The sequence below is a fragment of the Pinus tabuliformis genome, chromosome 3_2 (assembly GCF_031772625.1).
Source record: "Pinus tabuliformis cultivar Carrire ecotype Pingquan chromosome 3_2, CPIR1, whole genome shotgun sequence".
NCBI classification, from domain to species: Eukaryota; Viridiplantae; Streptophyta; class Pinopsida; order Pinales; family Pinaceae; genus Pinus; species Pinus tabuliformis.
In genome coordinates this window covers 869,588,924-869,615,510 of record NC_142302.1, presented here as the reverse complement: position 1 = coordinate 869,615,510, position 26,587 = coordinate 869,588,924, and positions in this window count along the sequence as shown.

The following is a 26,587-nucleotide window of genomic DNA, read 5'->3' as shown; positions in this document are numbered from 1 at the left end:
CGTACATAGTTTGCTTCAAAAGCATTACAAATCCAAGGATAGAGCTTGAGGTTCCTATCCCTGAGCTGCTTCCTGAAAATTCTGACTACTAAAGAACTAGAACTACTATAGACCCGGACGAACTGATGATTCAAAAGTTTGCATTTGCAATACATAATTAATCAATGGAAATATGACTGATATTTCTCGCAGTAGAGTCTTCTGGGTGCTGATCTGCTTCCATTGGCTTTGCGCTTGAAGAAGTTGATTTCTCTTTCTGTTTGGCTTCCAAAATTTCCCTTAAAATTGCCAACGATTCCTCAGCATGAATGCATCTATTGTTGAGCCCGTTGAACTGCTCCTGAAGCGAATGAACCCTGTGGAGAAATAGACCCATTTCTGTGCGGTATTTAGCATGGATGTTTCTGAACTGCTCCTCAAATTTTCCTTCCAGACATCGCATCTGCTCAGCATGCCTAGCTTCCATATTTCGCACTTGATCTTCCAGAATTCGCTGTTGAGCTCTGACTTCGTCGAATTCTGCTTGAAGGTCTCGGCAATGGAAACATTGCTCCGCACGAGCCATCACAGAAATGGGATGGATTCTAAAAGAGGCGGGATCACAAGAATAATCTATTGACTTCTTCAGGCTACAAGAGGGAGGGGGCCGAGAAATAAATCGAAGATTATTGGCGGGTCTGTAGGGGATTAAGAAAGAGCAGTGAGGGGTTAAGAAAAAGCAGAGGAGATTCGAGATCCCAGATCTCAACTTCAGAGAGATCTGGATGAAGGCGCACAGGACAAGGGAATAAGAGTTTGAAAAGAGGGGAAATGAGTCGGGAAGATGCAAGGAGAGGGAGCCGGATGGCGGACAGCAGGACGACGGCCAGCACAGAAGCTGAGAGAGAAGAAGAAGATTATGAGAGAGGGCAACTGAAGCTCTGAGCTTCCCTTTGGATTTTTTCCTGAAAGAGATCAACAGATTTATTAGAGAAATGTTAAACAGAAAAAAGAGACCCGATACCAGAGCGAAAGTTCTCTGTCGAGGCTGATCCTGGACGCTTCCTTGACTTTCGCAGAGCTGCTCTTGGTCACAATGCTGAGAGATATGAGTTCCTATGCTCAAATATATGGGATAAGTTCGACTGCAGCGCCCTGGATTCGTATCCGCAACCCGATCCTCTGCAGCAATTAAATGATTTTCGAGATTTCTAGGACGATTGACTGTGGCGGTGAAGTCCTTCCTCAGTCCTTCCCTGTAGATATGAGATTTGCTTGGGATATCCACTGGTCTGCCGGTCATTTTCTGAGGTTGATTGATAGAGCTTTTCGAGCTGTATCCAGAGACGGGATTCACCATACCCCTCACACGCTTGCTGGGATTGCGCGCTTGGGCATTGTCAGAGTTGGCCTGATTCATGGCAGGGGCTGGAAGGTAGTACGTTGACTGTGCCTTAGAGTTCCTTCCTGGTTTCCAACTGCTTTATTAGCATGAGTATCCGCTTTTCCATTGTGTATTCGAAGAATATGGTAGAATCGAATTGTTTCAAAATAATCGATGAGGAGGGTCATGCGATGGAGGTGCTGTTGGAGACTACAGTTTGAGGAAGTCCTGTGATGGTTCATATAGCCGATGATTATGGAGGAGTCTCCTAAAACAGTTGCAATTTTGATTCCCCTATTTTTTAACTACAGCAGTCCTTGAAACAGAGCAAGAGCCTCGGCATTATTATTTGTTTTTACTCCTAAACTCCATTCATAGCTGCATATCTCTTCTCCTTTTTCATCTAAAATAACTCCTCCTGCTCCTGCTGGTCCTGGGTTGGACTTGGAGGCTCCATCAAAGAATAAAGTTGGACAGTTTTTGCTCAAAATCCATCTCTTGAAGTCCTGAGAAGAAAGCCTTATTTCCCATTCTTTGGTCCTGTGCTGAGATTTCATTCCACTTCTCAGAGTACTCTGATGTTGGCCTGTGCTACCTAAGATGTGCCTGATCATGATTCTCTCTTCAGTTGTATAGTCAGTAGCTTTAATAATGCCTGAATATTTGACAGCCATCGTCTCCTGTGCCAGAAGATGAGCACTGTTACAAGTTTTTCTAACATTGCCTTCTTGATTTTGAAATTTTTTTTTATTTCTAGTAAGCCAGATTTTCCAAAGAAGGTTGTGGGGGATGATGTCCCAGGTTCTTTTGACAATCTTGCTCCGCTTATCTTTCCAGGGGCAGGTTCTTTTCCAATCTTGGATTGTCTCAGCAATGTTTTGCTGAGGATGCCATGTTATATTGCCAAGGTTGGCCATAATAATCCAGCATTTCTTCGCAAAGGCACAATCAAGAAAAAGATGATGGATGGTTTCCTCCTCGGAGCAGCAGTTAGGACAGATTGATGGACCATATATCCCTCTCTTTCGCAAATTTTCCGAAGTGAGAATTTTCCCTTTAAGCAGCAGCCAAATGAAGAATTTGACCTTTGGGATGGCCTCAGACTTCCAGATTATTCGCCATTGGTTCCAAACCGGTGCTTGATAATTGTTGTTGCAGATGAATTGGTAGCCAGATTTAATGGTGTACCCTGAGCCCGAGGGGTCCCATCTAAGTCCATCTAGAGTTCCTTTTTTAATAGGAGCTCTATTTTGAAGATTTTTAAGGAGGACTTGATAGCTAGAGTCCAAGTGTGGGGGAATAACCGGGAATTCCCAGCTAAGCCAAGCACCGCTCTCTGCGTCCCATTTTGAGATTTGATCCAACTTCTGAATGCCTTTACTGTGCAGGTAAAGAATGATGGGAATGGCTTCTTCAACAGAAATTAAGGGTTGAAGGCCCATAATTCTGTCAGTGGCATAGTTAATGCTGCTCCCATCCCCCGGAATCTTTGAAGTGTTTTGAATAAGAGTGGGGATTGCTTTTTTGCAGAGTTGCCAGATTTTAGTGGAGTCTCTTGTTGGGATATCAGATTCAAGAAGTCTTTGTCTGTGATCTGATAGATATTTGCATTCAAGGACCTGTTTCCACCAGGCTTTTGGTTCACTGATAAGTCTCCAAGCCATTTTAATCCCAAAGGCGAGATTTAGCAGTTTGGGCATTCTGATTCCCAATCCACCTCTATCTGGAGATTGAATTACACTTTTCCAGTTGACCAAATTGTATCTATTTTTTTCTTTTTTTCCTCCTTGCCATAAAAAATTACGAAGAGCAATTTCTAACTTGTTGTGGAACGAAACTGGAGCTTGGTAAAGAGTGAAACGATACAACGGTAAGGAGGAAATACCTGATTTAAGCAAGATTAGTCTGCCCGCTGGGTTGAGCCATTGAGTCCCCCATTGCTGCATCTTTCTTTTGACTTTGTCGATTATTTCATTCCAGGTGGAGGCTTTGAGGGCGCCCAAGGTAACCGGCATCCCCAGATATGTGAAGTGGTCCCAAATTTCTTTGTAGGCTACTCCAAATATGTTGGCAATATTGTGAGTTGTTTGTTTAGAGATGTTCCATCCATAGATGCAACTTTTCTGAAAGTTGACTTCTCCCCCAGAGCACTCCATGAATTGATCAAGGAGAGATTTGAAGCGCCTTGCTATTGTGGTGGAAGCCCCGCCAATTAGCAAGGTATCATCAGCGAATTGTGAATGATTGATATTTTTAACTCCATTCCCATACTTGATGCCAGAGATGAGGCCGACTCTTCGGTTGTGGTCAAGATTGCTGCTGAAGGATTCCGCCATCAAGATGAAAAGATAGGGTGATAGTGGACATCCTTGCCTTAGTCCTCTTGAAGATTGAAAAGCTTCACAGGGGCGGCCATTAATGAGAGGCGAGATCCATGGACCAGAGATGCATGCAGCAATGGTGCTTATGAAGTCAGAGTTAAAGCCCATTTTTCTCATGACAGCGTACAAGAAGGAATGTCTTACTCGATCGAATGCATTGGCTAAGTCAAGCTTGAGGACGAAGCCTTTCTCTTGTCTAGAGGTACTAGAATGGATAGCTTCTTGAACCAAGGAGATGGAGTCGTGAATTTGTCGGTTGGTCATGAAGCCGCCCTGATTTTCAGATATGATAGAAGGAAGCAAGGGTTGGAGTCTAGCAGCTATGATTTTAGCAAAGATCTTATAAGAAGTGTTGCACAAGGAGATTGGTCTAAACCTGGAAAAGGAAGTAGGCCTGGATTCCTTGGGAATGAGAGCAAGATATGTTGAATTTGTGAACCCCCCCATTTTCTTTTTTCTTTGGATTCCTTTTATCATCTTTACAAGATCTTTTTTAATCAAATGCCAATGGTCTCTGTAAAAATTTATAGAGAACCCATCTGGACCTGGAGATTTATCTGGTTGAAGAGTCCAGATAGCATTTCTTATCTCTTCCTCAGTTATTTCTCTGTTCATCCTCTCATTCTCCTCAGCAGAGATTTTTCCTGGAAGGTGTTGGAGAAAGGCCGTATAGTCCCTGGCGCCTTGGTGTTCAGTGAGAAGACTTTTGTAATGTTGGAATGCTGCCCTTTTAATAGATTCCTGATCTTCATGCCTGCTGCCTTGACTATCTGTGATAGTAGTTACAATGTTTCTTGATTTTTTGACAGTGGCCTGCTTATGGAAATATGCCGTATTTTTATCACCTTCCTTTAACCATATTTCTCGCGACTTGAGCCTCCATTTGATTTCTTCCGCCCTTTTAATTTGAGTTAGCTGTCCCTGCAGTTCCCATTCCTTGCCTTTGAGTTGATTAGTGAATCCATGCTCTTCTATTTGCTTATGAATGTCTTCCAATCTCTGCTGTAATTTTTCCTTTATTTTTTCTGGTTCCTTGTAGCTAGCTTTTGCCCAATCCTTGAGAGCTTTCCTTGTGTTTCGAATTTTAGTTTCCCAAATGTAGTTTGGGGAGCCTTCAACGTGCTTCTTCCAAGTTTCTTCTATAATAGACTCAGCCTCAGGGCTGTTTCTCCACAGTGGATTGTATCTGAAAGGGATTGGTCCCAAATTGGCGTGGGAGTCCATCGTTAGAAGGATGGGGAAATGATCTGAAGCTGTAGCGCTTAGAATTTTGGTGTGTCCTGCAGCAAAATAGGAAAGGAGAGAAACATTAACCAAGATTCTGTCCAGCCTTTCCATAATGTTACCTGGCCCCATACGCCTATTGTTCCAGGTGTATTTTCTATTCTTTGGGATGATGTCCAGCAATTCGTATTCAGCCATGATGGTTTCTAACTGTCTTCTGAAAGGGTCGGGGGTGAAGACTCCCCCCCTTTTCTCATTCGCGTGGAGAATTAGATTGAAGTCTCCCGCAATGATAAGATTTGTATTCTGCTCCTTGTCTATTTCCTGCTTCAATTCCTTCCAGCATTGATCCTTTTCCCTAAAATGGTTGGGGATATAGACATTGTAAATGATTATATCACAGCTTTCTTCCTTATTGACGAGATTGGTCCTGATCCAATTTGAATTGATGACGGAGGAAACACAATTCCACTGCTGCTTATTCCACATAGTAGTGATTCCTCCAGAGGCTCCTCTGGAACTGCTACTGATCCCTATGAAGGATTTTTGTGCATCTATGATTAACTGCATATCATTCTGGTTTTGCTTGGTTTCCTGAATTAGAACAATTTCAGGCCTTTCTGAATGAAGAAGGTCTCTTAGGGCCGCTGTTTTGGAGGGGTGCCCCATACCCCTACTATTCCAAGATAAAAGCTTCATCATAAGGCGTTCGGTCGAGGAGGTGCTCGCCTCTCAAATTCTTTGGCTGCTGTATCTTTCTCTTGAGAACCTGTAATGAATGAATCCATAGGGGTCTGAATCCCTAGAGCTATGTCCTTTTGCGAACTTTCTTCCCGATGTTGCTTGGCTGATTTTCTGCCTGGTCCAGGTTTCTTGTGGGTGTCACCGGATGCACCAAGGTCTTTGGAGGAACTTCTGGTGGTTCTTATGGGCTGAGATCCGAGAACTGGCTGAGCTGGGGTCGAAGAGATCAAAGGGGGCTCAATGCGGGTCAGAACTGGTTGATCAGATTGGGGGCCATCATCGGATACTTTCGATTTATTTTTGAATAAGCTCCTATCCACTGAGTGAGGAGGGGAAGCTCGGAGGGGGGAAGAGGGAGAGATTCTGGGATCTTTGGGGGAAGGAGGGGGAGAAGGGGGTTCCTCTGAAGCAAGAGATCCAAAGGGATTGGAGGACGAGGGGAAAACAGGGGAAGAGAGAGGGGATCCGGCATGAGGTGCCTCAGGCTCAGGAGGAGGGTTTGACTTCTTCTTTTTTCTTACTAATTCCCACGCTTCCTCATGAGATTCAGACAGATTGTTATTGACTTCTGGTTTGGATTTAGGGCATCTATTTGCAAAATGACCATACTCATGACATACCTTACATTTGAAGGGGAGCTGTTCATAGTCCACCTGTTGAATATGCGTCCACTGGTCCACTCTGAGTTTGACTGCCTCTGGAAGGCCTTTGCCCAAGTCTACCTCCACACAGATCCTTGCGCATGCATACATATTTTCCTTTGGTTCTGATCTGTCCACGTATTTACCTATAGCATTTCCAATTGCTCGAACAGTTTCATCAGCCCAGCAGTGAAGCGGCAAATGCGGAAGGCGTACCCAAACGGGGACTGCATTGGGTACGTCCATTTCAGGATCGAAGTCCGGGGTCCAACGATTGAGATAAAGGCCTCTTGAGTCCATAAAGTATGGTCCGTTCCTGAAAATTAGGTTGCGATCATCCACTGTTTCAAAAAGGAATGTATAAAATCCTCTTCCACAGAACCTTATGGCAATTTTTCCTTGGACCATGGCATTCCAATTTCTTTCTACCCAACGTTGGACAGTTCGAGGGGAGGGCCATAGCCCCGTGAACTGGCCAACCAATCCTCGCTCAGCTAATGCTACAGCCGATCTCCTTGGAAGAGAAAGGGGAAGAGGAATTTCTGGAATTTCATCAAGTTTTTTGATAAATTTGGAGGCAGAAGGTCGAATCCTCTCAGAGTTATTTCCAGGGACGAGAGAGGCAAAGGCTTTCTCAAAGTCGGGCTGAATGGGAGCGTGAGAATCCATCGAATGCAAGAGGGGGAGGGCAGGAGGCCCAGGAAGGCGAGCAGCGACAGAGGGCCGCCCTTAGATCGAGCGAAGGGGGGCAAAGAGCGCAGCAGGGAGGGCCCGAAAGGGCCTGCAAGCCCGGCAGCAGGGCTGCCAAGGCTCAAGCGGGGACGATCAGGGCTTCAGAGGCGGGGGCGGAGCTCCATCTCCGGCGCGCGCGATTGTCAATAAAAACTATTATTATAATTTAATAATTATGCTAATTAAATTATTAAAATTAAATAATTAATATTTAAAATATTATAAAACAAATATTTAACTTATTAGTATTAAAAATTATTTCATAACAATTATCTTAACGTCTAAAACTAGGAAACACTATGCTAGGTTCATCTTAACATCTAAAACTGGTAAACACTATGCTCGGTTTATTATTAGGAATCCTCCACTATGCTAGGGTTATCATAATGAATCCTCCATGTGAATTAAAAAAGCATACTAGTTAGTAATTCTTGATTAATAATTCTATAAGATTTATATAAACACAAATTTTATTAAGATAAAAAAATTTAAAAATAATATAAATTTTAATTATAGTTATAATATTTATATATTATCTTAAAAAGCTAATGATTTTCTTTAAGAAAATTAAAATTAAATATTAATATTTAAAATACTCTTAATTAACTTTTTTCCACGTGTACATAGTCCGCTATCCTTAAAATTAAAAGTTATCCCTCTAGATGTAGAGGTCGAGTAGTTTTTACAAGCTTCCAAACATCGACTCTCTCTCACTTGAATATTTCAGTTGAACGTACTCCGAAATTATGTGGTATTAATGATTATTGGCATTATCAAGAAGGAAAGCTGTGTAGTGTGGGGGCAAGGCTATGTCTACTTTGGAGAACTATTTTTTCTCCTTAACAATGGATGGATAACCATTTCTCCTCCGCAATTAGATGGATGGAAATTGTTTGAGATTTTATATGGATATTTCACGGAGGAAGCATGGTAAATTTGAATCTCGAGAAGATGGGATATTAATTTTTAATGAAAATTGTAGTAAAATCAGATGGCCAATTTTCTTTGAAAATACAATTTTTTTAAATTTATTTAAATAAATATATACTTAAATTAACGGATAAAGATAGAAAAATAATTAAGATTTACATGAATTTTAAGTAATTATTTTAAATCTTTTATGATATTGTATATATAATTATTTTAGATCTTAATTTTAGCATTTATAGTGTTTAATGATTTGTTCAGAGAAGTTAAGTTTAGGAGTCTTAAAGATTATTTGAATTACATTAAAAAAGAACCATAAGAATTTTTTGATTTATTTTAATTTCATATAATTGTTTTTAAGTATTTCAATGTAATGCATATATAATTTTTTTTTCCAGTTAAGACTAACCTAAGTACCCACGGGGGATTTCAACTGGTGATCTATCGAAAGAAGTGCCTTAACAGCGCATCCATTCACCGTCAATCCAAAACCCCGTGGGCAAGTAATGCATATATAATTGTTTTAGAGATTAATTTTAATTATTTGTAATGTTTAATGATTTATTTGTACTTGTAATTTTTAATGGTTTGTGAAATAAACTAGGTTTAAGAATAAAGAACATGATTCATATTTATGATATTTAATGCTATTTAAAACTTTAAATTGTTATGTATAAAAATAATTTCAATTAAAACTTTATTTAAATATAGCCAGTCATATTCATTTTTAGAATTTACTGAGTTGTAATGCATTCTATGAAAGTTGAATAATTCAACGTGTATGAGCGTTGTAAGTTCCGTTATAAATCCAATTCTGCTCACCTAGATACATGAATCCAATATTATAATAATAAGCTTCCTTGTGGAACACAATCGAAGAACGATCGTTTAGAGATTGAGTGGTCATGTGTGCCTCAACTGAGAGGATCGAGATTATGATATATGATATGTGTCATGTCCACCTAAGATGAAACACAATCGAGTGAATTAAGAACTGACTCTCACTACGTGCCCACTACCTTCATGATATCTAGAGTCATGCTTGCGCGATATCTTTCCGATATCATATTAGAGTCATGCTTACGCGATTCGTGAGAGAAAGCAGAGCCTGCATATATATCAAAGCAATGTCGATATATATGAACACCGTAGAATCAACAGTATGCTTTTCATATTTGAAATATGGCATTCAAATAAATTTACCTAAACCCGCAGCTGAATCTACCTCCTTTCTCGTCTTGTTAACGTGATGATGGAAGAATTTGATGATGAAAGTAGGCACGGAATTTCAAATCTATATTGACTTTTTATTCGAGATGATGGTTATTTGTTTTTCCATGCCTGTCAAATAATTTGATGATGAAAGCGCGCTTGGAATTTCAAATTTATATTGATTTTCTATTAGAAATTTGATGATGGTTATTTGTTTATAAAAAATTGATAATGGTTATTTGTTATTAGAAATTTGATGATGATTATTTGTTTTTAGCAATTTCATAATGGTTATTTGTTTTTCCATGTATTTCAAATAATTTTGTATTGTTATATGTAAATTTTTGATATATGCATATTTGTAAGTGCCAATTTTTTTGTATTGATATATGCAATTTTTCATAGTAATTGGGAAATAAACTTGAAGGTAGTCATCCTTAAAACAATCGCAATAACTCATTATTTTCTATAAGATGACAACATTTTTTATAAAATATATGGAAATGGTGTCTAATTCGGGAATGTCTCTGCTACAATTTCTAAATAGTTTAAGTTAATAGTTTAATTTCCGGCCAATAGACCAAGAAAATTCCACAAGAAATAGGCACAGTATCTAAATTTAAACGACTCATTAGAATTTGTGACTAGCAACTTAATAAATACTTACGTTTATGACGAGCAACTTAATCAATACATATGAGTCAAATTTACAGTTTCATTTTTTTTTGACATTTCAACATTTTCTATTACTACTCTAAAAGGAATAAAAACTTTCTATGTCAAATTCCAGGATGACTTCACAGAGGTTCTGACATCATGTGAGCTTAGTTAGCGGTGTCGTGTACATGCAAATTGTTTGGAAACTGAACGGTATTTTTCTCATATGGAGGATTCCGTAGATTATCCTTTTCGATGAATGAATGGATTTGTTTATGTCTATCCAGAAGGGTTTTGGGATTGGTAAGATATCATCGTATACTGTTGGAAGTGCGAGGGAGAATGTGAACGCGTAGACTTCACAATGGAATAATGTTTTCTGGGAAAAGCAAGCCTTGCGTGGATTGCGTTTAGCTGCCAACCGAATGTTATGGGCATCAATTTATGACAAAATAAAAGGTCCCAGTAGTATGCAGTAGTTGAGGATAATAGTACTGAATCGCATTGTGAGGATTGTTTTTTAATTTTAAATTTCATTTTTGCCTCCACTCATTGTGGAGCCCTGGCCCATCGACCCATAGAGTTCTCCAGAGCACAGGTATACCAAGAATTCCTACTTTGCGTATGTAGTTCAGTAACCCTGTAATTTTCTTTGCTGCCCGGTAAGGAACGCCTAAACATCTGAACCATACGAGGAACATTCGGCGAAAATAGGATAAGATGGATGGGTTTGCCTGTAACCCTAACATCTGGAAAAAACCGGGTCTATCGCTTTCAGATATGGACAATGATATTCGAGGGAGCTTTTCAGAGCCATTTCCATACAAGTTAGAGTCTTTGTTAGCATAGAGTTAATCATAGTAAATGAGGGTTTAAGATTTACTTCCATGTAAATTCACCCTCAAGTATCATAACAATATTATTAAATAATACTCTTATGTAGTATTTGTAAAAATATATCCGTATTTAGTAATTTGTATCTTTTATATGTCAATTGAGACATGAAAATAGTATTTAAATATGTCAACTGCGTTTATAAATGGGAATCTGATTGTGATTGTAAAGTTATTAGAGCACAAATACCGGTTAGCTGAACAATAATTGAACAATAATTGCATAACTTGCAAGAATTGAAAAGAAAACTAGAATTGGGAATGAATTCGATTATATGACAATATTTGTATGAGAATTAATATATAAAGAAACTAAGTTAAGCCTAGTTGTACATGCAATAACTAAGTATAATTAAAGCTAACAAAGTTAAGCATGATTTATGTTCTGTTAATGTGCACATGCACCACATGCAAACACTAGAGTTAACTAAATAAATCTAAGTGCAAATCATATGAAGGCATGTGAGATAAACTAATGCTAAGTGCACATCACATGTAAGAACTTCATTTAATTAATTAAACCCAAGTGGGCATCACATACAAGAACTAGAGTTGAACTTAAGTTAATTAACCCCAACTAGGTGCATGTACACCAACACCTCCCTTTAAGCATAACTCAGGTACACATGATGCAAAATGAATAGGTCCCGATAACAAGGCCATTTCAGGTACCCATGTACAATGCATGAAGAAAAGGAAAGAGGGAAAAGTGAGTGGGAATAAAACCTCCCTGTCAAAATATAATGCAAAAGTAGAGAAAAGCCAACTCGGAGGCACTTTTTCCCCCGAGCTCAAGACGATGTCACAGAAATTGAAACTTCTACTGAGTGTATGTCTTAGTGAAGATGTGAGAAGTATGCTTAGAACTGAGATAGTATTGCAGATCAATGGTCCCATCATGAATCAGTTCTCTAATATAGTGCATGTGGATTTTTGCAAAACTTTAAAATACTCTGATTATCACACCATATGATAGTTGGACGATGGACAATAATACCAAGGTCAGAAGGAAAATGTTGTAGCCAAATGGCCTGAAGAGTGATATTGACAACTCCCTTGTCCTTAGCCTTTGTTGATGATAAAGCAATGACAACATGCTTCTTTCTTGACCAACAAATTTGGCTGCTCCCAAAGTAAGTACAAAACCGGAGGTGGACTTGTGATCAAGGTTGTCACCAACCTAATATGAATCTGTGAACCCAATCATATCCAAAGAATAATTTACTGCATAATAAATCACAAAGGTGATTGTCCCCTCGACATATTGAAGGATGTTCTTTGCATCTTTCCAGTGTAACTTGTTTTGCTCTTGCATGTATCTCGAAATTTCTCCTATGATATATGAGAGATCACGATGGGAGTGAGTGAGATAAAGAAGGCTCCCCACAAGCTGATGGTATAATGTGTAATCGACCAATGGTATGTCTTTAATATTCTCAAGCTTTATCTCTCATAAGAATTCAAGTATAACTCGTTTGGCTCTTACATGTATCTTGAAATTTATCGTATGATATATGAGAGATCACAACATGGCTGAGTGAGATAAAGAAGACTCCCCACAAGCTGATGGTACAATGTGTAATCGACCAATGTGATGAGCCCCAAAAATGGGTAACTTATTGGGCTCATTTTGACTATTGTTCTCCATTTATCCACCATTCCTCATAGTTTATGTATGCTTTTGAAGTATCTTTATGTTAATTGAATCAATGAGAATAGTCACTTGACCATGAAGGCTTATACGTGTTTGTTGGAGGTTTTTGGACAACTTTTGGACCAAGGTCAAGCATTTATGGGCCATTCGATAGCCAAATACAAGGGGAAAATGCTAAGGATTCGTAGGAAGGGTGTCTCCTGCACTAAATGACCCCTTCCTTGAGTTCTCCACCATCAGCTCGGAGTTTAGCAGCCCACCAAAGTTGATTTCCAAAGGCAGCTAAGCAGCTTTTATGAAGTGGCTGAGTACGGCAGTTTTGAGCAGTCAAGCCCCTTGAATTAAGGAGGACTACTGGAGGTCCTCATAGTGCATAAGTAGGAAGTCTTCCAGCCTTCATAGGTTACTTTTTGAACATTTGTATTTCGCACTATAGTGCTACTTTGTTTCTCAGCCCATTTTGGAGCTTCTATTGTAACACATTTTGGAAATGGTTGTTTTTTGAGTAATGGAAACCAGTTTTATGTTGCATCAGTTCTGAGCTTCTTTTTAGGAGCCTGTAGCTCTTGGGGTTGGGCCCAACCCAAGCACCAGGACCTCCTCTGTGTATTGTTATATGTTTTCCTTTATTGTCTTCATAAAATAGTTTCTGCTGGTAGATTAGAATCTTGCTTGGTTATCTAGGTCATTTTTGATGATTAAAAAAGCTTTCCGTGGTTCAGAGTGATTTGATAAGTTGGAAACAGAAAATATCTTCAAAAAAAGGCCATATGGCAACCTTGGATCTCACCTCTCCCTCCTCGGGACGATGAGCTGAGGCCCAAGTGTCCTTGCTGCCCCAAAACCACTATTTTTTCTTCTTCATGCAATTCCTAGTGTTAGCTTCTCAGTTGCAAAAGTTGATACCAGATGTGATTACATGCTTACATCCATTCTTTCTTAGTTTTCATAAGTTATTTTACATAATTTTCTACAAATGAGTTTCTATTCATCATGGGTGCTAGTTCCTAGGTCAAATTAGGTTAGAATAGTTAGATGTTTGGTTTACATGGTCTTTGTTTGGTCAGTTCCGAAAAGTAGTATGCAGAACACTTGTGATACCTCGCTACCTACCCTTCCACCATCAGTGCAGCCTGTTCCATCCCCTAACTCAGATTCTTGCCTTTCGTTTGCCACGCTCTCTCACTTTGACCTAATTTCCATATTTTTGTGCAACATTGCTCTATCCATCGTTGAACAAATCCAACCATCCAGATCAATTCTCAGTTTCATTTACCAGGTTCTAAACCTCTTCACACCCTCATCCAACCTCCATCTCCACTTTTCCACCTTGCTTCCACCTTCAACCCTCCAAAATCTTCTTCCGAAACATCCTGTAGAACCCCTGTAGACTTCCTGTATAAGTACACGAGAGCGGTTTTTCGAGATTTGATCATGATGAAACTCTCCATAAGAGTTTTAGGGACCCCTTAGGCCCTCTTCTCACCTTCCCAACCTCCTGCAAGTGCCCTCACCATTCCCTTCCATCAATCAATCTCTGCACAGTCAAAACAGTTAAGCACATGCATAATAATTCAACAAGATTACTCAAAAATACAAAAAGACATTCCTTTTCAAATTTCACTATGAGAGTAGCTTAGTCACATGCATTCTACATTTCTAGAAGTCAATGACATCCATTCCTGTTGCTTTCATCTCTTTTCTTGAACCAATAGGGTTAGTCTGTAAAACTAGTGTTTGCTAGGGTTTGCATTCCTTTTCCACTTTCAGCTTCTTTCTGCAAGTAGACTAGCTTCCTTTGAGTTAGCTTTCATCCATCACTATTAAAAGCTTCTTCTAAGAGCTCATAGAAGCTAGCTTAAACTCCTATTGGACTTCTGCCAACTGATCCAGTGACAGTTGCGGCAAGAGCTAGTACTTGTGCATATAGCACCGTCGCTTCCAAGTTTGTTACTAACTACCGGGTTGATAAAAGTAAAGAAGGGAGTCCCAGGAGTTGCAACATTATTGCTGCAATACTAGAGCCCACCATCTGGAGCAGCAGCAAAAAGTATTGGGCTGATCGCTGAGAGATTGTATGACCTAGCACAATCCCTTCAGTCGTCAGGAATTCACATTTTTCAGGATTTAGAGACAGGTTCATCTCAATACACTCGGTTAAAACTTTTCCCAGATTAGTCAATGCTTCTTGGAAGTTGGACCCATAAGGAGTAATGTCGTCCATATAGATTTCTACCGAATCATGAACCAACTCAACAAATATGCTCGGTACTGCTTTCTGGAAAGTGGCAGGGGCGTTGTATAGCCCAAAGGGAAGGACCCGATAGGAAAAGGTACCCCATGGACAAGTGAAGGTGATCTTATCTTGGTCCTCTAGGTTGATTTGGATCTGATTATACCCACTGAGCTCATCTAGGAAAGAAAAGAACTTCTTCCCTGCCAGCCCATCTAGCACTTGATTTATGAAAGCAAAGGGAAATGATCCTTTTTGGTGGCTTTGTTAAGTTCTCGATAATCTACACATATTCTCCACCTCCCATTTTTCTTGGGCACAAGCACCACAAGAGAATCCAATTCGCTGTCCGAGATGGGGTAGATGAATCCTGCATCCAACAACTTTTGCAATTCTTCTTTAACAATGTCCTTAAGGGCTGGATTCATTCGCCTTTGAGGCTGCCTGACTAGTTTACAATCCTCTTTAATGTAAATGTGATGGGTACAGACTGATGGATGCACTCCTTTCATCTCCTTATAGCTCCAAGCGAAAGCCTCCAAATGGCGGTTAAATAAGCTACATAGTTCCTTCTCCTTAGAGGGAGATAAGAATGACCTGACCTTCAAGGTTCTTTTATGGCCAAATTCCACATTCTTAAGTCTGGGAGAGGTCGGATCAGCCACACAGAGGTCCACTAAAGCGCGGGCTTGGGTACTTTCCACCAAAGTGGCAACACACCGGGCGTTGGATTTTGAATCAAATTCTCAATTAGGTCGTCCTCGGTGTGAGGACCTCCCCGGGTGGCTTCCATTGTGCACACTGGTGTAGAGTAGAATTCATCCTCATCTTCCTTCTCCAACCAAAGAGGTAAGTCATGTTCTAGCAGATGTTGCGCAGGAGGGTATAGAACTAGCTATTTGGACATAGGCCCATTCTTGATGGTCATGTTCCCAGCTCGACAACTGATGTAAGCATCCGTAGTGAGCTTTGTGTTTAGTTGAAGGACCAAAAATTCCATAGGGGACTCCCAAGAATCAACAGAGACTAGGACATCCTCCACAATTCCCTCGGGAGTCATATTGGAGCGGTCTGCTAACTGCAGTACTGTCGTGGTCTTTCTTAAGGAACTCTGAAAGTTGAGTTTGAGCATAGTGTCCCTGGTCATCACATTGATGGCAGCCCCTAGATCGATCACAATGTGGGGGATTATGGTGCCATTAATGTAAACATCAACTACAGGACTTCTAGGATCCAAATATTTTGGATAGATTATTTGCCCCAACATCAAATCGGACAGTTGTCCTATGACATTGATAGTCGGGGCATCTCTCTTGCGCCTGCCTCGGTGCCTGAAACACTTCTCCTTGATCAATTTGTTGTAAATTAGTACATCTTTTATAGCCCAAAGAAGTGGGATTTTCACACACAACTGTTTAATTTCTCCCAGGAATTCAGTCTCCTCTGGGTTTGGTTGCGTGGCTACTGTTAGTCTCTCAGGAAAGGGTGGAATGGCTCTGGGTTCACTTTCATATTTCCCTTCCTCATCCTCCAAGGGAGGAGGTTGGAGATCTGGAAGGACCTTTCCAGATCGCAGGTCGATCTCCTGAATCTCCACAACATAGGTAGGGCATGTCGTCTCTCCAGTGTATACCTACTGGGCTTATCTGTTGTTGGGGTTTGGGTTTAGTTGAGCAGGCATATGAGATTGTCTTGGAGGAGCAGGAGGTAATGGTTGTGGTTGAGTGAGTAGTGGAGGCAAAATAGCGGGAGGAGAGTTGTATTGAGGCCTCCACCCTAGTTGAGGTGCATTCCACTAAGGTTGTGGTTGAGCATGAGAGTGAAACGAATGAGCAGTAGGTTGAGTATGGTATTGAGATGGATAAGACCAAGGATGAGGTGCGGACTAGGAAGGATGAGCAGGGGGGCCCCAAGAAGGCATGTGAGCGGATTGGTTGCGGTTGTAATAAGTTTGGGATTTTCCTTGCATCCCCTGATGGTAAGGTCAGGATCCATGTGACCTCCTTTGGTTGAGGAAGTAGAGTGGCTAAGTGGCCCCTTCAGCCCCTTGGTACATGGCTTTAAGTCTGGGTAAGGTTGGGCACTGGTTTGTGGGGTGGTCTTCCTCACAAATGAAACATACCTCCACTGAGTGCAATGGACACTCCTTCTTAGGATGCTTTCTTGTACATCTGGGACAAAAGATGGCTAAAGCCTTCTCAGCTTCCTCTTTCTTCTATTGGATTCAGAAGGTATCTAGTTGCATGGAAATGGTCTGTCTCATCTCACTTTTGAGGTCTTCCATCCGATTTGCGAACTCATGCTTAGAGAAGGTGGCACTAGCTGAAAGTGGATACCCCCAACCTCTTTTCCGGGTTGCCCTAGAGTGGTTTCTAAACACAGTCTTTATGTGCTCATAAGGTAGTTGGTAGATGTCTCCTCCAGCTAGCATATGGAGGGTATCTAGAAGGTCTTCAGGAACTCCTCAAAGCAGAACCAACTTCAGAGATTCGGGGTCCAGTGTGCACCTGGCCCTTTTATAACTAAGTTGGAACCTTTCTTCATAGTCTTCTAAAGACTCATCACTTCCCATGGTCATCCAAAAGATCTCTCCCTTCGTTTCCTTTGACCTACAGTAGTCCCGTTATTTATTGTTAAAGGCTTGCTGCATCTGAGCCCAAGTTGTGATATTTTTTCCAGGTAACCACATGAACTAGCGTAGTGCTGCATCCTTGAGGGTAGAGGGAAAGAGTTTCAACTTTTTCTCATCTTCTGCATAGTCATAAGTTTGAAAAAGGATAGCAAACTCAAACAAGAAGGTATCAGGGTCTTCAGTGGTCAATTCATGGAAGTGAGGTAAGTCTGAGGGACTTATGTTTTTCATTTTCATATCCCCATTGGTCTCTCGGATGGGAAATACACCTTCTATTCTCTCCTCATCTTCTCTACTATTTCTATGTTCAACCATGGTCTCAAGAGGAATGTTTTCTTGCTCTTCTTCTGTTATAGGATCTTCGTATATCTCTGGAGGTTCACCTATAGTTTCTTCTGGATCACTGCCACCGAAGAAGAGAGAAGGGTGACTCAGTGATGTGGTGGGGTTGTTGGGTAAGAATTTCCCTGTATTGTCTCTATTCCTACAAGGCATGAAATGGAGTATTTTTGGTGGAGTTTTGGCATTTTTTCTCCTTGTACCTGCAAAACTGAAATTGATTGGACTACAACTAACTAAAATCTATCTTGTTGAAATGAAATTGTAGAAATGAAATGCTAAGCTACGGTTGCAGAATGGAAATTGCGGAATTGAAATGCTAATCTACACTTGCAGAATTGAAATTGCGGAATTGAAATGCTAATCTATGAAAGCAGGAAATGCTAATCTATGCTTGTTGAAATGAAATGAAAGTAGGAAATTTCTAATCTACTTTTGTGGAAATGAAATTGCAGAATGGAAATGAAACAACTACTCTACCCTTGTTGAAATAAACTACTTAGCAGAAGATTGAAGTAGAAAGTAGAAGAAAAGAAGCAATCACAAATACTCTAACGCTTCCGCGGAAACGGTGCCAAAATGATGGTGGCCTCCAGTATTGCAGCAATAATGTTGCAACTCCTGGGACTCCCTTCTTTACTTTTATCAACTTGGTAGTTCGCAACAAACTTGGAAGCGACGGTGCCATATGCACAAGTACTAGCACTTGCCGCAGCTGTCACTGGATCAGCTGGCACATGTCTGCTAGGAGCTTAAGCCAACTTCTATCAGCTCTTAGAAGAAGCTTTTAATGGTGATGGATGAAAGCTAACTCAAAGGAAGCTAGTCTACTTGCAGAAAGAAGCTGAAAGTGGAAAAGGAATGCAAACCCTAGTTTTACAGACTACCCCTACCAGTGCAAGAAAAGAGATGAAAGTAGTGGGAATGGATGTTGTTGACTTATAGAAATGTAGAATGCATGTGACTAAGCTACTCTCATAGTGAAATATGAAAAGGAATGTCTTTTTGTATTTTTGAGTAATCTTGTAGAATTATTATGCATGTGCTTAACTATTTTAACTGTGTAGGGATTGATTGATGGAAGGGAAAGGTAATGGTGCTTGCAAGAGGTTGGGAAGGTGAGAAAAGGGCCTAAGGAGTCCCTAACATCCTTCCAGAGAGTTTCATCCTGATCGAATCTTGAAAAACCACTCTCGTGATCTTCTATAGCAAGTCTGCAGGGGTTCTACAGGATGTTCCGAAAGGAGATTTTGCAGGGTTGAAGGTGGAAGCAAGGTGGAGAAGTAGAGATGGAGGTTGGATGAGGGTTTGTAGAGGTTTAGAACCTGGTAAATGAAGCTGAGGATTGATGAGGATAGTTGTATTTGTTCAAGGATGAATAGAGCAATGTTTCACAAAAATATGGAAATTATGTCAAAGTGAGAGAGTGTGGCAAACAGAAGGCAATAATCTGAGTTAGGGGATGGAACAAGCTGCATTGATGGTGCAAGGGTAGGCAAGGACGTATCATGGGTGTTTTGCACACTACTTCTTGGAACTGACCAGACAAAGACCATGCAAACCAAACATCTAGCTATTGTAACCTAATTTGACCTAGGAACCAGCACCCATGATGAACGGAAACTCATTTGTAGAAAATTATGTAAAATAACTCATGAAAACCAAGCAAAAATGGATCTAAGCATGTAAGCACATCTCGTATCAACTTTTTCAACTGAGAAGCTAACACTAGCAATTGCATGAAGAAGCAAAAATAGTGTTTTTGGGGCAGGAAAGAGACTTGGGCCTCAGCTCATGGTCCCGAGGAGGGAGCGGTGAGATCGAAGCTTGCTTGATGGCCTTTTTTCAAAGATATTTTTTGTTTTCAACCTATCAAATCACTCTGAACCACGAAAAGTTTTTTCAATCATCAAAAATGACCTAGATAACCAAGCAAGATTCTAATCCACCAACAGAAACTATTTTATGAAGACAATAAAGAAAAACATATAACAATACACAGAGGAGGTTTTGGTGCTTGGGTTGGGCCCAACCACAAGAGCTACAGGCTCCTAAATGAAAGCTCAAAACTGATGCAACATAAAATTTGTTTCCATTACTCAGAAAACAACCATGTCCAAAATGTGTTACAGCAAAAGCTCCAAAATGGGCTGAGAAACGAAGCAGCACTATAGTGAGAAATACAAATGTTCAAAAAGTAACCTACGAAGGCTAGAAGCCTTCCTACTTATGCACTATGATGACCTCCAGTAGTCCTCCTTAATTCAAGGGGATTGGCTGCTCAAAACTGCAGTACTCAGCCACTTCATAAAAGCTACTCAGCTGCCTTTGGAAATCAACTTTGGTGGGTTGTTGAACTTTGAGCTGATGGTGGATAACTCGATGAAGGGGTGATTTAGTGCATGAGAAACCCTTCCTACGAATCCTCAGCCTTGTCCCCTCGTATTTGGCTGTCAAATGGGCCATAAATGCTTGACCTTGGTCCAAAAGTTGTCCAAAAATATGCAACAAACACATATTAGCCTTCATGGTCAAGTGACTATTCTCATTCATTTAATTAACATAAACATACTTCAAAAGCATACATAAACTATGAAGAATGGTGGATAAATGGAGAACAATAGGAAAAATGAGCCCAATAAGTTACCCATTTTTGGGGCTCATCACAATGGTGTGTCTTTAATATTCTCAAGCTTTATCTCTGATAAGAAGCGTGTGGCTACTAACTTGCAGTCACTCATGTGGAATCATGCCAAAATATATCTAGCATACTTTCATAGAGAAATGGTAATCCCATAACTAGTCTAATTGATATCTAGTCCAAGGAAAAAGTTTAGTGACCCATATCTGTCATAGAAAACCGCTAATGCAATGCAATTTTAACCTTAGCAATGATAGAAGATGAACTACTTTTTATCAAAAGATCATCTACATAGAGTACTATGATTACCAAGGAGTTGTTTTTTTCGACAGATAAAAGTTCGAATCATATTTGCAGTGTACAAAATTTTGAGCTTTCAAATAGGAATCCATCTTTGCATACCATGCTCTAGCTACCTGGTTTATACCATAGAGAGACTTCTTTAGTTTGCATACCAAAGATGAATTTTGCAGACATCCCTATGGTTGATCCATGTAGATTTCCTTCTCAAGATCACCATGAAGAAAGGAGCTCTTCACATCCATATGATGCATATTCCATCCTCTTACTACTGCAATGGAGAAAGCTGGCCGAATGGAAAACATTTTTTTGATTGGACGAAAAGTCTCATCATAGTCAACATCATGTACCTATTCAAAACCTTTTCTAGAAACCATGCATTAGATCGAATAACTTGGTCATTTGTTTTTTTGTTTGTTTGGTAAACCCACTTGCACCTAACGAGTTTACAATTGGTAGGTAGTGGAACAAGGTCCCATGTTTTGTTCTTAATGAGGGAGTTGTATTCCTCATCCATAGTTTCTTCCCATTTAGGATGCCTAACTTCTTCTGCATAAGTTTGTGGATATCATGGATGGATCATATAAGCATGCATGGGAAGGCATGGCTCCATAGCTAGGAGTGATTGTGGAGCTTCCTCAAACTAAGGTATAGTGGCAGGATCATCTAAGAGATCACTCATGATGCATCATTTTTGTGCGAAAGGTGGTCGAGAATCTTCTAAATTGCATGAGGAAGTATTATCTTGATTTTCAACAACTAGTGGTCCAACAGGTGTCGAAGAAAAATGCTCATCTATATTAGAATTTTGATATGAAGTATCATCTACATACAGATCAATTAATGGATAGGGAAGATTTTTAATAGGTTCATCTGGTGGTGCATGCAAAACATCTTCTTCAAAATTTACACTTATTTCGTTAAAGAGCTCTTGAGTGTTGATATCAAGCAATTTGTACCCTTTGATTTCATGATAATATCCAACAAATTTGCATGCCTTGCTCTAAGGTTGCAAAACCCTTTTGTTATCTTTGTATTTTCAGGTAAACAAGTACATACTTATTTTTGAAAAGAAGTTAATATAACGTCATTTTTCTATCTTTCTACATGCAGATTTCTTAGGTTTACCTTTTCAATAAATTAACACATGTCTAACCATATTTTATGCATAAAACCCTTTTATGCACCTAAATTAGGAAATCAACACAACTCATTTAGCTAGATAATCCTTTGAAGAATATTTACATAATATTTTTTCTATCTATATGCAAAAAAATATTTTCTATACCGCAATGAATACGCTTTTGTACATGCAACATTTATTCTTTCTAGCACATTGACCCTTACTTCAATGCACATAGGCCTTTTAAAGAAACAAGCATGTGTTCTTCTTGTTGTATGAACAATATTCATATGCATGTTTTAAGAAAATAATCTTTATTTTTCATCAATTGATGCACAAAACACCTATGCATGTATTTGGGCACTCAAATCCTTGCATTCTTTAAATAAACAACATGGGTAATATATGCATATAGATTCATCAAAACCATTTTAAGAAAATTAACCTAATGAACTTTTCTCTTTTCTAAGAATCTGAAAATGTATGCAAAGACATTTCACTTCGAAATATAATACAATGATGCATGCAATTAAAATTTTTTTCTAGCATTCCAATATAATGGATATTATTATTTTGCACATATTCCTATTAAGATCCTATAGGAATCATTCTAATATCTAGAAGGAAAGTGACAATCTAATTTTCACTATTAATTTCGTGGCAATCTTTTCTTTAATGAAATAACATTTTATTTACCTTTTTATAAGAAAAGTTTACATACATTCCTTTCATGAAAAATATAATGCTTATTTAATATTATAACATGTTTTGTTTCTCTTTCCAGACGAGCAGTTGACATACATTTTTTCATCAAAAATATCATGATTTATTTAATATTTTTGTGTGCAGGGTGTAACATCAACTTATATTTTACTATGAAATTTTCTTTCAGTAAAGTGATATGATTTATTTATATTTTACCATGCCATTTTGTTTCGAGAAAGTAATATTGTTTCTTTATGTTTTAACATGGAAAGTTCATGCACTCTTTTTGAAAAGTGGTATGACTTATTAAATCCTTTTGTTTGCAAGATTCACATGCATTATCTTTTGAAGAGTAACAACATCCCTCCAATATTATCTTTTAATAAAAAAACATAGTTTCTCTTTTTTTAATATGTTGAGTTCTCATGCATGTTTCTAAAAAAATATTGTATAGAAACCATGCAGAGCCTTCCAATGAAATAGTTAATTCCTTTACACAAAAGATCCCTACAACTTTCAAGAGTTTAGAGCAATAATCTATTATTCTTTGCACAAAACACATGAAATTTCTTTCCAAACAAGTCAAGGTTACTTATCTTCTCTGTGCAATAACCATGAAGTCCCAAGTGCGTACCTCATGTTCAAGAATACTTTTGTTGGAGCCACACCATGTCTCACCAAAGTTCTTATGATCAATGTCTGAAGACTTAACATGATGAAAACTCCAATTGATGTATATGAAAGTCATTTTTCTAGTTTACCAATGAATGTAAAGAACCTATAAAACTCTCTTTTTCTCAATGAGTTATCATATTCTTTATTTAATCCAAATTAGTTTCCAACTAAATCATATCATATTCTTTATTTTATCCAAATTAGTTGCCAACTAAATCATAATGGTTCTTGTTTTCAACCATTTCATTAAACGTGGTAAAAAAATCATTTCCATCGTGAGTCTCAATATAAATGCAATTTATAGAAATATTAAAGATTTAATTTCAATTAATTGTGATGATTTACTTTCCTATAAGAAATTAATTTCCTCAATCCTTTTAAATTTAAGTGATAGATATTGTCATAGGTAATTGTATTTAACCATAACATCAAAGTCTGAAATGTAAAATAAAATTTTATGTACATGAATTTAGGAATATGATTAACCAAATTATATAAATTATATAAATTAAATAGTCCATAAATATCTAATATACTTATGTGAGGCTATTATAACAATACTATTGACAAGAATTCAATGTTTAAGACTATATATATATAAAATAAAAAATATCCATTAAATTAATTTACTAACTTTCTTCCATTATATTATAATGACTAAATATATGTTTTTAAACATACTTTCAATATTTCTAGTAAAAAACTCTGAAATATAAAAAGATAATTAAGATAAAAACATGTTTATCAATAATCACATAATTCAGATAAAAACATGTTTAGCAATAATCAATGGGTATAATCATCACCATCCATAAAATATATTTAAATTAATTTGATATTTTACAGTTATTATATCAATATGATTACAATTATTTTACATAATTTTTGCATTGTTATATCTTTAATAGACTTTATTTCCAAACAAGGAATAAGAACTAGTCTTATTTGTTTCCATTCGCCTTACATATTTATCTACAATCCCTATCTAGATCACTTGACTTAATCTTAAACTTAAGACACTAAAAAATATGTACAATATCTAAAAACACTAATATAGACCTTGCAAATCCTAGGTGTTATCTCTTTATCTATCCATTGGCAACATTTAAACCTAATTACTCATAAATAAGGTCATTCATCCTTTACGTATATTGTTCCAACCAAGAAACTATAGGTTTATCTATCTATTGCAAACATTTAAACCTAATTACTCCTAAATACTGTCATTCATCCTTTACTTATAGTGTTCCAACAAAGAAACTAGAGGTTTTAACTATTAAAATTCAAGTTTAATTTTTCCAGTCCATCACCTTGTTCACAAATATTCTTTGTGTCCATATATTTGAGGCCCAAAATCCTTTCCTTTTACCCTTTGTAGTCCATGCAATTTGGATTATTTTTTAAAAACAGGACGATATATGTTAAAAATTGAAGAAAAAATTAATCATATTAATTTTACCTTTGAGTAAAAAATTACTCTCCAAGTTCAATAATTCAATTTGGCCTTGAAATGAAGGTTGGGTTTGCAGTTTTTTGAATTTGACCAAAATTTTTTTGCTTCACTAAAATTCATGCCCAACTTTCCTTTACTAGCCCATGAGATTGATCAAATTGTAAAGTATTTATTTAATAATTTTAAACATGTTTGCATTGTTACAACATTCTAAGTTTTGCTTCAAGACACCTTATGTGAGAATCATGTATAAGTGGGAAAGATAGTTATGTAGGATATTTGTCAAACATGATGCAAGTTCATCCCTTAAGGTTAGGAATTGTCCAATCAAGTCCCATTTCAAATTTCATTACCAAGAGTGTAATTGGTTTGGCTCGAGAGTGCATATTTGTTCTCATTCCAATCATTCGTAGATATGATCAATTTTTATTTTGTCATACTTGCATTTCAATGTATAACATTTCCTTTACGAAAATTACTATTATATGTTCCATAATATGGTTTTATATTTTCATTGGAATGATAATTATTGCAACGTCAAGTATAGGTCCTAGTGTGCATTTACTTGAGGCACAGAAACCTTGACTTTAACCCTACGAAATTGTTCCAATTTGGCATATTCTTGCATCACAAAAAAATCTATCTGAAAAATTAATGTTAATTATGATAAAATTACTCTCGAAGTTGCATCATTCAATTTGGCCTTGAAATGAAGGTTGGTCGTGCATTTTTTTGAAAAAATACAAAATTTCCTTGCTTCATCAAAATGTATGCCTAAACATCATTATTGTCCAGTCTAAGTGATTCAAATTATAGAGTGTTTATTTAATTATTTTTCACAATTTTGAATTATTATATGTTTACTTTGACCCTTAAAGAATTTTGTTGCAGATTTCATACAACATTCCAAGTTTTGCTTCAACAGGCATTATGTGAAAGTTGTGTCTAGGTTTTTCCTCAGCTTTCTCTTGGGAATAACAATTGTCCTTTCAATTCAAATCAGTAGTTGAAACTCTTAGCATTAATTACTAATTCAGGTAGGTTTTGTTATTGCAAGGATAATATGCAAAACATAAGCAACGAAAATTATGATTAGTGTCAATGAGTATAAAACTTAATCATTCTAATCACACTCTTACCAAGTCAATGCGTTGGCTGTTAAACTCTTAAACATTGTTCACACTCTCATGAAATAAATACACAATGAAGAATAAAACCACTCTATCACATTGTCATTGTTCCCCAGAAAATAAGAGAACTCTTGGAAACCATTCCCTAAAAAAATTTTCAAACACACATTCAAATGAAATGAATACACCATCAAATTGTAAAAAAAAAAAAAAAAGACTTTCAAACTAACAAATGGACTAGTCTATAACCTATGTTGTTACACAATATAGTAGTTAGATTTTTTCAATAATTAATCCATGAACAAGACTAATAATAACAACAACAGAACACAACACATAAGCTAGTCAACAGAAAGGTATGGAACCACCAAATATTGAGATTGCACTAATGAAACATATAATATTTGAGTGTTGGTTCTCTCCTCATCTATCAATGTCTATCTGTTTCTATATCTTTATCTCGCGCTGACAAAGACTACACCTCTTTATAGTTTCATATTGCATGATAATAAATTCACGATAACCTCTCAATTCTCATATGATCTAATTTGAGAATACACATCAACAATTTGATAACAATTTCCAAGGTTAGTACAAATCTATAACAAAATTTCTAAATTACAATAATTATCACTAGAAAATCCAAAATGTTTCAATTGCATTATCCATAAACTTCTCCTTTCACAATTGAGGTATCTTTTAATCATATATTTTTGACATTGATCATCATGACTAATAGAAGGAGGTCAGCACATCCAATATAGATCTTCATTTGTAATAGAAATGGCTAGTGATTTCTTGTCCTATCCTTGGTGAGGAAAAACTAGAAAGTGTAATCTTGCAACAAGATCTCAACACACCACAAACCTTATAACAACCCAGTTGTTAGTTTTATAATAAAAGTAACCTAAAACGTTATTTTTTAAAC